Source organism: Molothrus aeneus, chromosome Z (genome assembly GCF_037042795.1).
Source record: "Molothrus aeneus isolate 106 chromosome Z, BPBGC_Maene_1.0, whole genome shotgun sequence".
Taxonomy (NCBI): Eukaryota; Metazoa; Chordata; class Aves; order Passeriformes; family Icteridae; genus Molothrus; species Molothrus aeneus.
The window spans coordinates 61,475,554-61,488,685 of NC_089680.1; positions in this window are offsets into that span (position 1 = coordinate 61,475,554).

The window sequence follows — 13,132 nt, forward strand, 5'->3', positions numbered from 1 at the left end:
TGTGTGAGGATGAAGCCTCCGGTCCGCCTAAGACAGAAGGGATGAACACCAACTCCTGGAGGCTATAAGCAGACACTGTGGAGATAGAATGGTGCTTTTTAAGATGCCAGATATCCTCCCTTACAAAAATCTGGCTCAGTTGTAAAACTCGCAAGCACCCTGGGAAGGTCACCTTCACACAGAACATTCTCATGGGAGGCAGCTGGCATATCTTAGGTGGTGTCATACTCACCTTGGGAGAAGCCCAAGGTGCCCTCCCCAGACTCATTCCTGAGGCCTTCCACCAGAGGGCTGTGCCTCTGTGACCCAAGTGTTGCAACAGATCCACAGTCTGTGTCAAAAGACAGTGCAAAACTTGCCTCCACCCTGAGGAGGTGCTTGGGTGTTCCCATTGTACCTGAACATATATTAACCCACTGAACTCTGTTTTGTAGGACCCCCACCACCAGAAGACCAGAAGAAGAGGAGTAATGGGACACCACTGGATCCATAGGGGTAGTGATACCTTTCTATTTAATCAGTCTCAGTCACTCTCTTTCTCTCCCTGCATCTCTATTTTTCCTGTTTCTTGCTATCTCCCTATCTCAGATTTACTTTATTGACTTCGACATGTGGTCTCAATTGTATCTTGATTTGTACAGAAGCGTCTCTCTAATAATGGTAATAACTTCATCATAAAAACCTTTTTGGAAACAGGAGAGATACTTAACACACTTGGTCTCTCTACTCCTAAGAGAAATGTCTGTGAACACAGTTTGGCTTTAAAACACTTGAGAGTTTGGTGGCTCCAAATAACATTTTCTCTGCATTTTAATTCTAATTCAGAAAAACCTCTGCAGTTTATATGACTTAAATCTCAAGTCAAAGTATCTGAAACACTAAATATTCAAAACAAACCAATACACTGCATCCCTTGTCCTCCTGGACTGGAATCTTCCACTTAAAAATGTTGCAATTTTGGAGTCCAGTAGTTAACCTCAGCTAAGAAAACTTTTTACATTATTGATATTTACCTAATTTGGTACTTTGAAATTACCAACATATGCCCCATTCTGGGACACCACTACAGTAAAATAAATTACCATAATCTCTACAGTAGTCAAAGCTTAGTGAACCATTAAAGGCAAACCAGCTCAATGAACCAGGCAGCAACAACAAAATAAATGTACAGTGAAAGCACGCCTAAGGCAACAACATTTTTTTTTCTCACTCCCATCTCTGCTACTGACTTTAACAAAGGACAAAAATGTCCAATAATTTATTTGTTGGCCTTCCTGTCTGGACTTCCAAGATTTCCAGCCAAATTTTCAGCATAGCCTCTTGGTTTGACAGTCTCTATTGTAAGTTTGGTCTTATGTGAAGGTACTGCTTACTTTCCATTCCATTTCACCAGATGATGCATCCAGGATGAATTTCTACCTCTGACAATGCTATTTGTGTGTGTGGGCCTAAGTGTGAGCATGTATATGAGGTATTTGCCTACTTACCACAAAAAAGTGAGTTCCATTTAAGACATTATAATTCCAGTTCTACTGCACTGACCAGAGTGGAAGACCTTCTTGGGTAACTTCAGAAAGCTGCAGCCTATAGTTTACTGAGCTTGCAACCTTCAAACCTAGGTCTTCTTTAGTCTGTTCAGTCCAAGCCTATCCCATGTGGAAATGTGCCATGCAGGCCTGGTATATTTGTGACTATGATGGAAATTCCCTTTTTCAAACTCTTCAATAAGTTGTAGCTGTCATTAAGATTATCTAGAACTGACTGAACACAAAGTCATTGGTCAGCATGAGAATTTGTATCATATTTTTTGTAAACTTGCTGCCATTTCCATTAGGGAAAAAAATGTGCCTTTTGTCTGTGGGCATCCTATTTGAAGAACAAAAAAAATCCCATTACCTTATCTCCCAAAGTCATCAGCAGGGATGTACTGAGTTCTTTGGTTGTGAGTCCTTTACCATCCTTGAGAAAAATGGAATTGGATTCTACTGAGATGTACAAGAAAATGGACTTAACATATGAAATATGGGTGGGGTTTTATCAAAGCCTCTGAAATGGTGTTGAGATTTATCTCCATCTCTCTCACATGTAGTTTGCTAGTCACAGCCAGTTCCAAGGCTAGTCACAGCCAGTACCAAGGCTAGCCATCAGTGACAGTAGCTGCAGGAATGCTGAACAGTAGCTGGTGGTGCAGAGAAATTAAACTGCCCCAAAGAAGTTTTGCTCCTCTCTGAATTTCATTTCCCAAGTAGTCAAAAAAGAAATTAATCACATTATTTCATAATGTAACAGATGAGCTCAGGTGAACAATAAGTTCTTCCTCTCTCCTGGGATGTCTGCAAGGTAGACTGGTATACCTATTTCCAATGTCTTTCCCATTCAGGCAGTGAACACCGGAGTTGTACCACTTCATAAAGACAGAAAAGACAATTTTAGCTGGTGAAGTTTCAGAGCTTGAAAATGCAGAGCAGATAGAGTCCAATGGCTCAAAATCAGGTAGCAAATACACTAATGCTGACTTTGCTATGATTTTAAAAGCTTCTTATTTTAAGCTGAAAGCCAAACGTGAGAGGGAACATAGGATGCTGCTTTTGTGCTATGCTTTCATCTCTAGGGCTTCACAGATGATGCAATGGCAATTGATATGGAGATACATGACTTTTGGCATTATTGATCACGTCTGCACTATCAGACATGATCAATAGGCTAACTGGCAAATGTCTAATCCCAGCATGCATTAGGTTTTAGCAAGCTGCACGGTCAGAACAATCTGGGGTCACTTTTGGTTTTAGTTTAGGACAATTATGAGGGATTTATTGGGTTCTGTTTGTTAAATTAGTATTACCCAACAGCCTTAAGAAGATAAAAAATAAAATTCACAAACAAGTTACACTACTGTCAAATCTTTGTCTCAGTGTTCCTCATATTTTAAAGATGAATTTTTTTTATCCATGAGTCCCTTCTCTGCATGTTCTCACTTGATTTTTGACTTGAAGGACATCTGAGAACAACGTGGGGGAGTAACACAGAGCCAGCTGCTTGTGGCAAATAACTGAAAATATCAAGAGTTAGAAGTAAAAATAACAATGAGGCTACTGTGTTCCAGCTATTAGCAAAAAAGGCCAAAACTGAACTTTCACTGAAGTCAAAGCATTCCCCAAGTAGGCCAGTGTACAATTTTACCTGGTGTGTATTTTTAGTTATTCACAAAATTTTATATAAACACTATCTACATTTATCAGGTACAATTACTTGCAAAAAAACCCCATGAGACCCAGTACATTTCCAGAAGATTACATGGGTATATTAAGTTCATATTCAAAAAATGAGTATTGTGCTTAATAATGTTTTTCAGAATATACAAAAGTGCATGTGAACATTATTCTACCCACAGTGTCAGTATTGTTCTGCACACAGCAGCTCTCAGAAAAAGCACAGGTAGCAAAACTTCATTTTCCCAAAATGCACTTCAATATATTTTAAGTATAAAAACCTAATTTAAAATAATGTCAGCATCTTTTGCCTGTAGAATATGAGGCTCAGCATCTTTAAATTATTTAAGAGTTCCTTAGAGAGTCAGTTGTGCTTATAATGTCAGATTTGCTCAAAAAAATGGAAAGAGCAAAGCAAAGTGTTGAATAAGGACTTCCTGTGTGATTTTACCAAGTTATTTTTTACTGCCTGTAATTGAAGCAGCATTCACACCTCACACCATTTTAGCCAAAAATATATGTTGTATAACTGTAACGTGTTTTACTTGGTTTTGTTTCTTTTTTTTTTTTTTTCCCTATTTCATAAATAAACTAGCTCTACTGAACTGCTCTTTTCCCCACTGGAAGTAATTCACAAATAAATACAAGATCTATCAAGACTCAATTGAAAGTACACTTGTAAAGGGGCTTACAGATTTTTATGAATGTCTCCTCCTAAAATGAAAAATACAAACCATAAAGGAAAGAGTTTACTATTATAATCTCTGACATATTTTGTTTCCTTTATTGTGATAGAAGGACCAGAGCTAATACTCATAAAGCCACCTTAACAGTTTCTATTCAAGCAAATGAATATATTCAAACAAATAAATGACAGGACTTGTCACAGTTTGTCATTACAAGTGCATTTTCAAGATATAGCCAAAACCTTTATCCTAGTATCAGCCATAATACTACATTAGATGAAAATAAAGATTCTTGTTAGTGTTGTCTTTTTCATTTTTACGGGGTTATCTTTTTTTTTTTTTTCCTAGGCATTTTGGAGACTTCTAGATGAAACCAAGTTTGTGTAAAGTGTGTTATATTTTCCCATGCTTAAGTCCCAATTTATAACTTTTTTTAATGTCCTTCCCAGGCACCAGTGTTTTACTAGTAAAATAGATTAAGGATGTGAGAAATAAAAATTAGAAGAGTGCCAGGTACATAATTTTATTTAAATGCTCTATAAACTTGCCACTCTTAGTCTTAACTTAGGTATCTCTTCTAATTTAATGAGATGTCACAATTCCTAAAACCAGATGGAGAACTTAATCCATGTACTGAACTTGTCTTTAAAAGAACCATTCAGTTGTTGCAACTAGAAATCTGGCCTGTGCTTAATTGCATGAATTTACTGAGGAAAATTGGCATAGGGCTGCATTGCTGTTTTCTGCAGCTAGCTACACCATCATGCAGATCAGCAGCACCTCATGTGCTCTCTGCAACTGAGATATTTCTTATGTCTCTGTAATTAAAAACAAACAAACAAACAAAAAACCCGACCAATCCATCTTTGCTTTGAGGCTCTTTCAGTACTAATGAGGAAATTGAAGTACACAGAAAGCATCGATCATAGATAGAACAAGGAGAACAGGTCAGCTCCTACTTTACCTCAAAACACCTTGCACTGGCAGACCATGCACCGTCTGTCCCTGAAACACTTTGTGTTTGAACTAGAGCACAAGCTCCCTAGAGAAGCAGTGCATAACTTCATCTGATTTTGATCTGAGTTCAGTCACTATTGACTGTCTGTACACAACAAAAGGGATTGTACCACTCATAATGTTAATATTCTGCGAAGGATTTCTCATTAACTGTACAAAGAATGCTCCTTTTAAACAAAAACAAAAAACAAAAGAGACACCCTGAGTGTATTCACACAGTTCATATAATGACATTCAGTAATCACACCCTCTAACCCAAGGAGCTTTGGGCAACAGTCTTGGCCTCTGTGCACAGACCTCTCTGCTTTCACCCACAGGTTGCCAGGTGCCTTGCAGGTCAAAACTCAGCCAGGGCCACACTTTACCTCTGCTGAAGTACAGCCATTCCTGCAGACAAGAGTTTCTCTCCAGGTCCACCATCCCCCTCAGCACCACTCAGCAGCTTAGCTCTGCATCTGAGGACTGTCCTTTACACAGTAAGCTGCATGCTGAATATTTTTAAAAGGATCTGGATATTGTGAATTACAGAGCAGCAGCAGGAGCAGAATGAAATTAAATGACAGAAATCTGTGTCATTGTTTTAAGTGCTATATACACCATGGATAAATTCTTCTACTCTCTCTTCTCTTAACTTTTACTAACATGTTACGTATTCTGTGCCCAGTGAAGTGAAATGCAATCAAATAATTTGTTATGAAGGGTAACATTTTTTGCTGTATAGAGATCAGCCAACCCACAGCTGCCACAGGCTGCTAGATTAAGGAGGTGCTGAAGACCTAGTACATGGACCACTCACTCATGTCTTGCTCTCATTCTCTGATTTTAATACACAATTTGAGATTATGTTGTATGGCACTAAATAGCTCAAGGCAGACACTTAGCTTTAACCTTCCAGTTGTACATTGAAACCTTACAATAGAAACAGCACTTTATTCATGCAGAAGCTGGAAGTTGGGTAGATCTGAAATTATTCATTATTTCTTGGGAACAAAAATGTATCACATATTCCTGAATTCAGTTTGACCACTGTTTCTTGCTTCACACTTCAACTTCCTCCTTTTCCCTCAACAAATGATTTTGTAACACAGGAGAATTGGGAAGAATTAATCAGATGCCAACATTAGCCTTGGGCTATACTATTTCGCCTTTCCTTTTTTTTATCCCTTCCAACTTTAATTATCTCCTCTAAGTGTTGTGCCAGTCTCATCTGGCGCAAAATAGTGAAGCTACACTGAAAGCCATTGTTCATTTAGATAGCTATGGATTCCTTAGCCTTCATTTTCATGTCTGACTTCAGCTTCTGGAGGTTGCCATCTCCTCTACCCTACATCAGTATGCTGGCTGTGACACCACCTCCCTTGGCATTGCAAAAAGGATTCCTACTTGCAGCAGTGCTGGGACAGCAAAGGGGCCTTTGAAGTAAATTCAGGGATTCTTTCAAAACCTGCCTGTTTTTCAGAAAATATATTGATCGTTTTGGTAATAAGTTCAGTGACTAATTTATCTTGAGATTGCAGGGAAAAATCAGAGAGGAAACAAGTTAGAGACGACAGCAGAAGAAACATTTTGATTTACTCTGTTTCTTTGCTAGCTTCAACTTGCTATTGCCATTTCTATTATTTTTATCTATCAAAGCAGAAAATTGCCATCTATTATTACACAATACAAAATAGCTTTTTCTTAGCTATTGAATATTAGCTATGTCATATTTTATATGTATTCATTTTAACAATGGTGTCAAAAAACCTTAAACATGTACTTGAAAATTTATTCAAAGTTTGAAGGCAAAGGAACTTTCAGTTTGAAAATGGCACTTGAAAAAGATTGCAAAACGCATGTGGAATTCCCAAAATGTCTTTTCAGAGGTCTCAATCAGCTACACCATGGTTAAGTTGAACTAATTTTGTTTATGTATAGCAAAACATCTTGAGAGATGCCAGAGCAATTTTTTTCTTCACAATGGGAGAGCTTAAAAGTATTAAATGAATAAGAAAATCCAACACGTAAAAACTGCACATTTTGGAAGCCATCCAATTTTAAACTTGGTTTTAGGCTGGAACAGATATATGAAATCTCCCAATGGTAGTTTTAAGATTTGAGTTTACAAGATATACTCTAATGACCTCATATCATAGCTCAATGTTTAATGAAAATAATTATTTCCCATATTCAAATTAATCTATTTCTAAACTGTGCACAAAAGTCAGAAGATTCCAGGTAATCTCTCTGAGTTTCACCACAGAGTGAAATAGAAATTTTTTAATGTGCAATACACATTAGGAATCACAATCTTTAGCAAAGAGCACCACATACTGATTTCACAGATTGCAGAGCACATAACACAGAAAAAAAGAGTGGGGAAGGCAATGCCTCTCTGTACACAAACCCTTCCTGTTTAAATGAAACAGTGAGCATAAACATGCATAAGGCCTCTGTGCCTAGGACTTGATTACATCTGCATTTCCAAGCACTAGCATAAGTTTTATTCAGCATGCCTGCAAAAAAGTTGTGATTTTGAAATAGGTGAGGAGAAACACATCAAAATACATAGTTTGATTTTGCTTATGAAAAAGCATTTTAAACAGCTTTTTTTTTTTGTAAAGGAACTTTTTTCCCAAGAATATACCTGTGAATAAATTCTTCCCCAAAGTCCCAAAATGTGTCTTTGGTTTTGTTTTCTAGGAATATTATCTTATCCATAAGATTCTGTGCCTTTCAGATAGCTCTATCTATCTATCTATCTATCTATCTATCTATCTATCTATCTATCTATCTATCATCTAGCTAGCTAGCTAGCTATCCACATATCGTTTTTAATTTTTTTAATTCTGAAACTTGTAATGGAAAACTCTTTCAGAAAACTGGTGGCAGGAGAGGAATCCTACTGATTCCTCACTTCTGTGACCTCAAGAGGAAAAAACCCATTTTTCCTTTTTTTTAAAATGAAATTCATATATATATATTGTCTAAGATATTTGTTTTCCCTTCATGCTATTTGTGCAAGAAATCTATTAATAATATGCCAGTACATTTCATAATTAGTCTACAATTCCTAGCATAACAACATTACCTTATTTTTTAAATCATCTTTGTGGGACTCTCAATCAACTTTTGGTCTTCGTTGATGTCTGGATCTTTCTTCAGTTGTACAGTAGGTATTCTGGAGATGCCTACCACAATCTCTGCAGCATTAAACAAACTGAATCTTATGGGAAATATACTGAACTATGCATCTTTCCTGAGCACACTCACCTTCCACAGCTTCACTACCTGGGTGAATTACTGTAAAACCTTGTTTGTGCTGGTAATACTTTTCTCTTTCTCTTACTTTGCCAAAATGGTGTGCAAACAATTTGTAATAGTGGTTCTCATGAGTACACACACACACACACACACACACACACACACACACATATGTATATATATAAAGTTCCTCAAGATCATCCAGTTCTTTCTATGTATCCTGATACATCTACCTTTTAATTGTATTTAAAAAACCATCAAGATAATGCCCAAAATTTGTTTTTGATTCACTCTGTTCAGATTTTAAAATCTGAAAAAAATTAAAACATTAAAACTGTTGCTTATTCTGCAGAAAACTCTTACTCCTGGTTCAGATTTTGATCCCTTATGTCTAACCTAGATAATCATTACCCTTTTCATGCTATAGTGTTTTTACCAATGCCCAGATTGCAGATTGGACATTATTGCAGTTTCTTCACCTATAATTTTGTGAAAAATCAGTAAGATAAAACTGGAGTCCTCTGTGACAAAATATCTTTTCTGCAGAGGATAGTTTTTCATTATAAGTATCTGATACCGTAAGTTCTATTTCACATATTACATGTCTGGAAATATTAATACAATTTTTTTCCCTAAGCCTTCCTACAATCCTGTCATGACAGAAATTAGCTGAAGAGTCTTTATCATAAAGTGCTATTTGTCAGGCTCAGAGAAAAGAATATGGGACAGGTCTCAGTGGTATGAAAGATTGTGAAGAATTAACAACATACCGTACATGTGAATTTTATAGTTTATGTTATGGTGTCCTGTAGAGGCTTTGTGCATGTTATACAAAGACATAAATGATGCTTAAAACAGATGAATAGTATTTTCTAAGTTATGAATGACCTTAGAGGTAACTACTCAGTTTATGTAAAGATTTCCTTTGATGAAGATGTTTCTGTAAAAAGCAAGTAGTGCAAATACCGTGGAATATTAATAGCTGAGAGGTTTTTCTGTATTTTAGTGCAATCATCTGTTTACTGAAATGAGGATAAAACATATTTGCCTTTTTAAAAACACCTAAACACTATAAAACTTGGGAATAACTTATCTGTTCTGAGAGTGAGAGTACAAACAAGCTTCAACTGTTAATAAAACTGTTAATAAAAATTTAACATGAAATACTGAACTATGCCACATAATATTGAGAAGAACGACAAGGTACAGGATGTGGTACTCTCTGTTTATTTACACTTGTCTCATCAAATACACGGCAAGCTCCTTAATATAAGTTACAGTACAGATGACACTAAGATATATTGAATCCATACCTTTTGAGTGAGATACTGTTTTCTGATTTTGAACCTTCTTCTACAGCAACAAGACAATTTAATGACTATAATGCATATAGGAAAAAAATAAAAATAAAAATATTTTTCTGTCTTTGGTACCATAGGATCTTTTTTCCTATTAAATATTTGACAACTGACACTTAATTCAAGCAAGTATAATTCTGTGCTGATAAAGCATGCATTTTTTTCAGGACCGGAATCACATTCTGGAGAAGGACACAGTTTAAGTTTTTTCCTCTTAAATAGTCACTAATGTTGTAATTTTAGAGTTGATTTTGCCCCACTGTATTTTCATTATATTCTCAAGGTATTTTAGCACCTAATAATATCTGCTTGGTAGATTTTCAGCTTCAACCAGAGCACAATGTGCTGAGTCTGAAAGAGAGACATCCTTCTTTCTTCTGGGGAAACCCCTTATTTCTGTTTGTTGGAGAAATTCCTTCCATAAACAACACTAAGGAAGATCCACTGATTTAAAATAGTGCTTTCTATTGGCTAAAGTACAGCTAATTGATGCAAGTTCTTGTTTCTCAAACAAAGGTTTTTAAAACAATTTTGATTCACAGTATGGCAGATTTTCTACAGGGAATGGTTATCTAGTGGTGACTACCATGTTACTAGCTTTTATTTTCTTTGTTATGCACTACTTCTAAACTTTCTATCATTGCAATCAGTAGGTTTCCCACAATCTCAAAATTATTCATCTTCAGTGATCTGTTGGACTGAGGCCAGAATTCCCGTCACTTGCAGCAGAAGGAGAATAAGGACATAAGTTATTATGCTGAGCTCTTGATATTTAGTGAGTATAGTGCCTTGTACAGCTGCAGCTTCTGCTTTCCACAGGTCTGCAGCTTGCATGTTTCTTCCCCCACATCAGGACAATATTATCATCCAGCCTGCTTTAAAGGATTTCTTTTTCATGAAACCAGTATAGGAAACAACTATGGCAGTAAAAGGTACAGTTGTTCAACACCTATTTCTTCTGCAAGCATGAGAGCATCTTGTTATGCATGACACTTCATCAGCCTTCTGATAACATAGAAGACAGAATATTGATGTAGTGCATAATATCCATTAAAATCAAAAAAAGCTTGGATACCCCAAGTTTCTTGATAGAAAAAAAGATGAGCATCTGGTACAGTAATAGAATTTTTCATAGGCTTATCAGAATTAACCAACATGGGAAAATTTTTAATTCTGTGCTATAAGGCCTTTTATTATTTCTCAGAATTAATTATAAACCAGGATCAGAATATCATGACAATGCACATTTGGCTCCAAGTTTAGACTGCATGACCTGATTTAAATATCCTCAAGAGACCTGTTCGGTGCTGAGCATTTTGAAAATCTGAGCTTCTCATATAGGTATCTACTTTATCTACACCACGATCATCAAATTTATAATTTTCCTGTTCAGTGAATTGTGCCCCAGAATCACATTTCTAAAGTACAACTGAATTTCCTCTGACTTTCAGACAATGGAGATTTTTGCTAGCCAAAGGGATATGCTGTACTTATTGTACAGATGAAATGTATATTTGGGAATACAAACAACACCATTAATATTTTGAGTAGTTTTGTAATACAGGAATTTCTGCTGACATTAAAAGCCATACTAAATTGCTACTTGGTTTATTTTGAGAATACCTGTCTAATATAACAAAAGATGACTTTGATGACATCATAAATCTGAAACATGAAAGCATTAACAAAAACTGCTTCATAAAGAGTAATCAGCCTTCTGTCAGTGAAGGTGTTCAGACATGGTAATATTTCAAGATAAACACACTGGACAACTTCACATCTTTCTAACCAGCAGTGCTGCAAAATTGATAGTAATGAATATATAAGCTTAAAGAAGAGAAAGAGAGAAAATTTAATTTTTTGTGTCAATATATTCCATAATAAATATTTTAGGACAGGGAAATATTACACACCTTGTTAAATCCTGCAACATCTGAGAGTCTGCCTTCCCTAGTTGTTACCAAGGAACTTTTGTTCTGTGTATTGTCCAGTCCTGTAATTTCTTTTTGCAAATGTGATATTTAGTTCCATTTATCCAATGAAATCAGTCACATTAGGATCTTAGTGTTTTTTAAGACACAGAGGAGCTATACTCTGCATTTCTTTTCATAAATTATTTATCTTTCTGCAGGGTAAAGCACTTCACATGTTCCATTCTTTCCCCTCTAAAATGCATAGTGGGCCTTGTAAAATATGAAGCACCTGGAAAAACAGACTTAATTGTAGGTAGGATGGTAGTCATTTTCTTGTGGAGGTGCCTGCAGAAAAGCTTAGAGAAATGTTTTTGAAGATGATATTCCTGTTCAAAGCCAGTAGATTCAAAACTGTCATGTACTTTTGAAGGTCTAGGATCGCTTTCATCACAAATTCCTTAAAATATTTTTGGCAGTAAAGATTTTAGGAAAATAAAAAATGAAGAATCTTGTTTTCAGGCAGTTTCTACTTAGATCAGCATAACTCCTATTAATTACACTCCACTCCTAATTACAATCTACAATTGCAAAAAAAATAAAGTGTTTTTTTCCTGGAAAATATTCCAAGATATGTATCTCTTTGGAGGATTGAGACTGTCAAAAGTTCTTTGCTTCAATTAGGGTAATGCTCCCTTATAAATAATGTCTTCATAATACATACAGAAAATAATGTCTTCATAATACACACATAAAAGGTCTTGCAAGAACTTAATGGGACATACAGCAACATAAATTCTGTTTCTGATTACAGAATCAAAGAAGAGGTATACCTAATGTATTAGAATCTAAAACAAAGACTCTGAGGAGACAGAATTTTCTCATTGAAACTACTGGAAGCAAAAATATTTCCTATTATTTGCATGTCATTTTCATATTGTTCCATTCTCCTGTTTCTCTTTGCCACTCTGACCTCCCCCTGCCCTGGCCTCAGTCAGTTTACAGAAGATTTGGTACATTATGAGGGAATTGAGGTAGCCAATGAAGAAATATTTGACTCACAGAGATGAGAGTGTGCAGGTCAAAAATAGAGAAAACACTTATGCTTGGAAAAGGAATGGAATAATCTAGAACAACATAGCTTTGAGTGTTATTTATATGGAAAATTTGCAGTGTTCTCTGGATTATTTGGATGCAATGGAAGTGATAGGTAGACTGGGGTTTGCAAAGTTGGCCAATAGCTCTCATGCTGAAAACTACTCTGGCAAAACAGTTTTATATTGATCATATCCATGCATCGTGCAAACCTCTGAGATTAAAAGTTATGGGACCAAAGTTGTTGGTCCATATTTACAAGTCTGATAGCAGGCTCTTTGTGGTTTAAAGGTCACCATGAATAGTGCATACACTATAATTGAAAGCAAGCAAAATGAAAAAGGATGAAGGGCACAGAATTACTTCAAGTCTTGGGTGCTATGGCAAATCATCCAGCTCACCTTCATGGTGTACTCTAGACAGCAACCACTAGAGAGCACCTAGTTACAACAGCATGAGTACCTGTGCTGAAAGGAAAATGCACTCTCATTAAGTAAAAAATGAGAAATACTTTTTCTTTATTTCTTAGATCTCAGGATTTTGTGAGCCAAATAGTACTCCAAACACACTCACACACTAAGAAATATCTTTTAAAAAGGGCAAGAAAACAATTT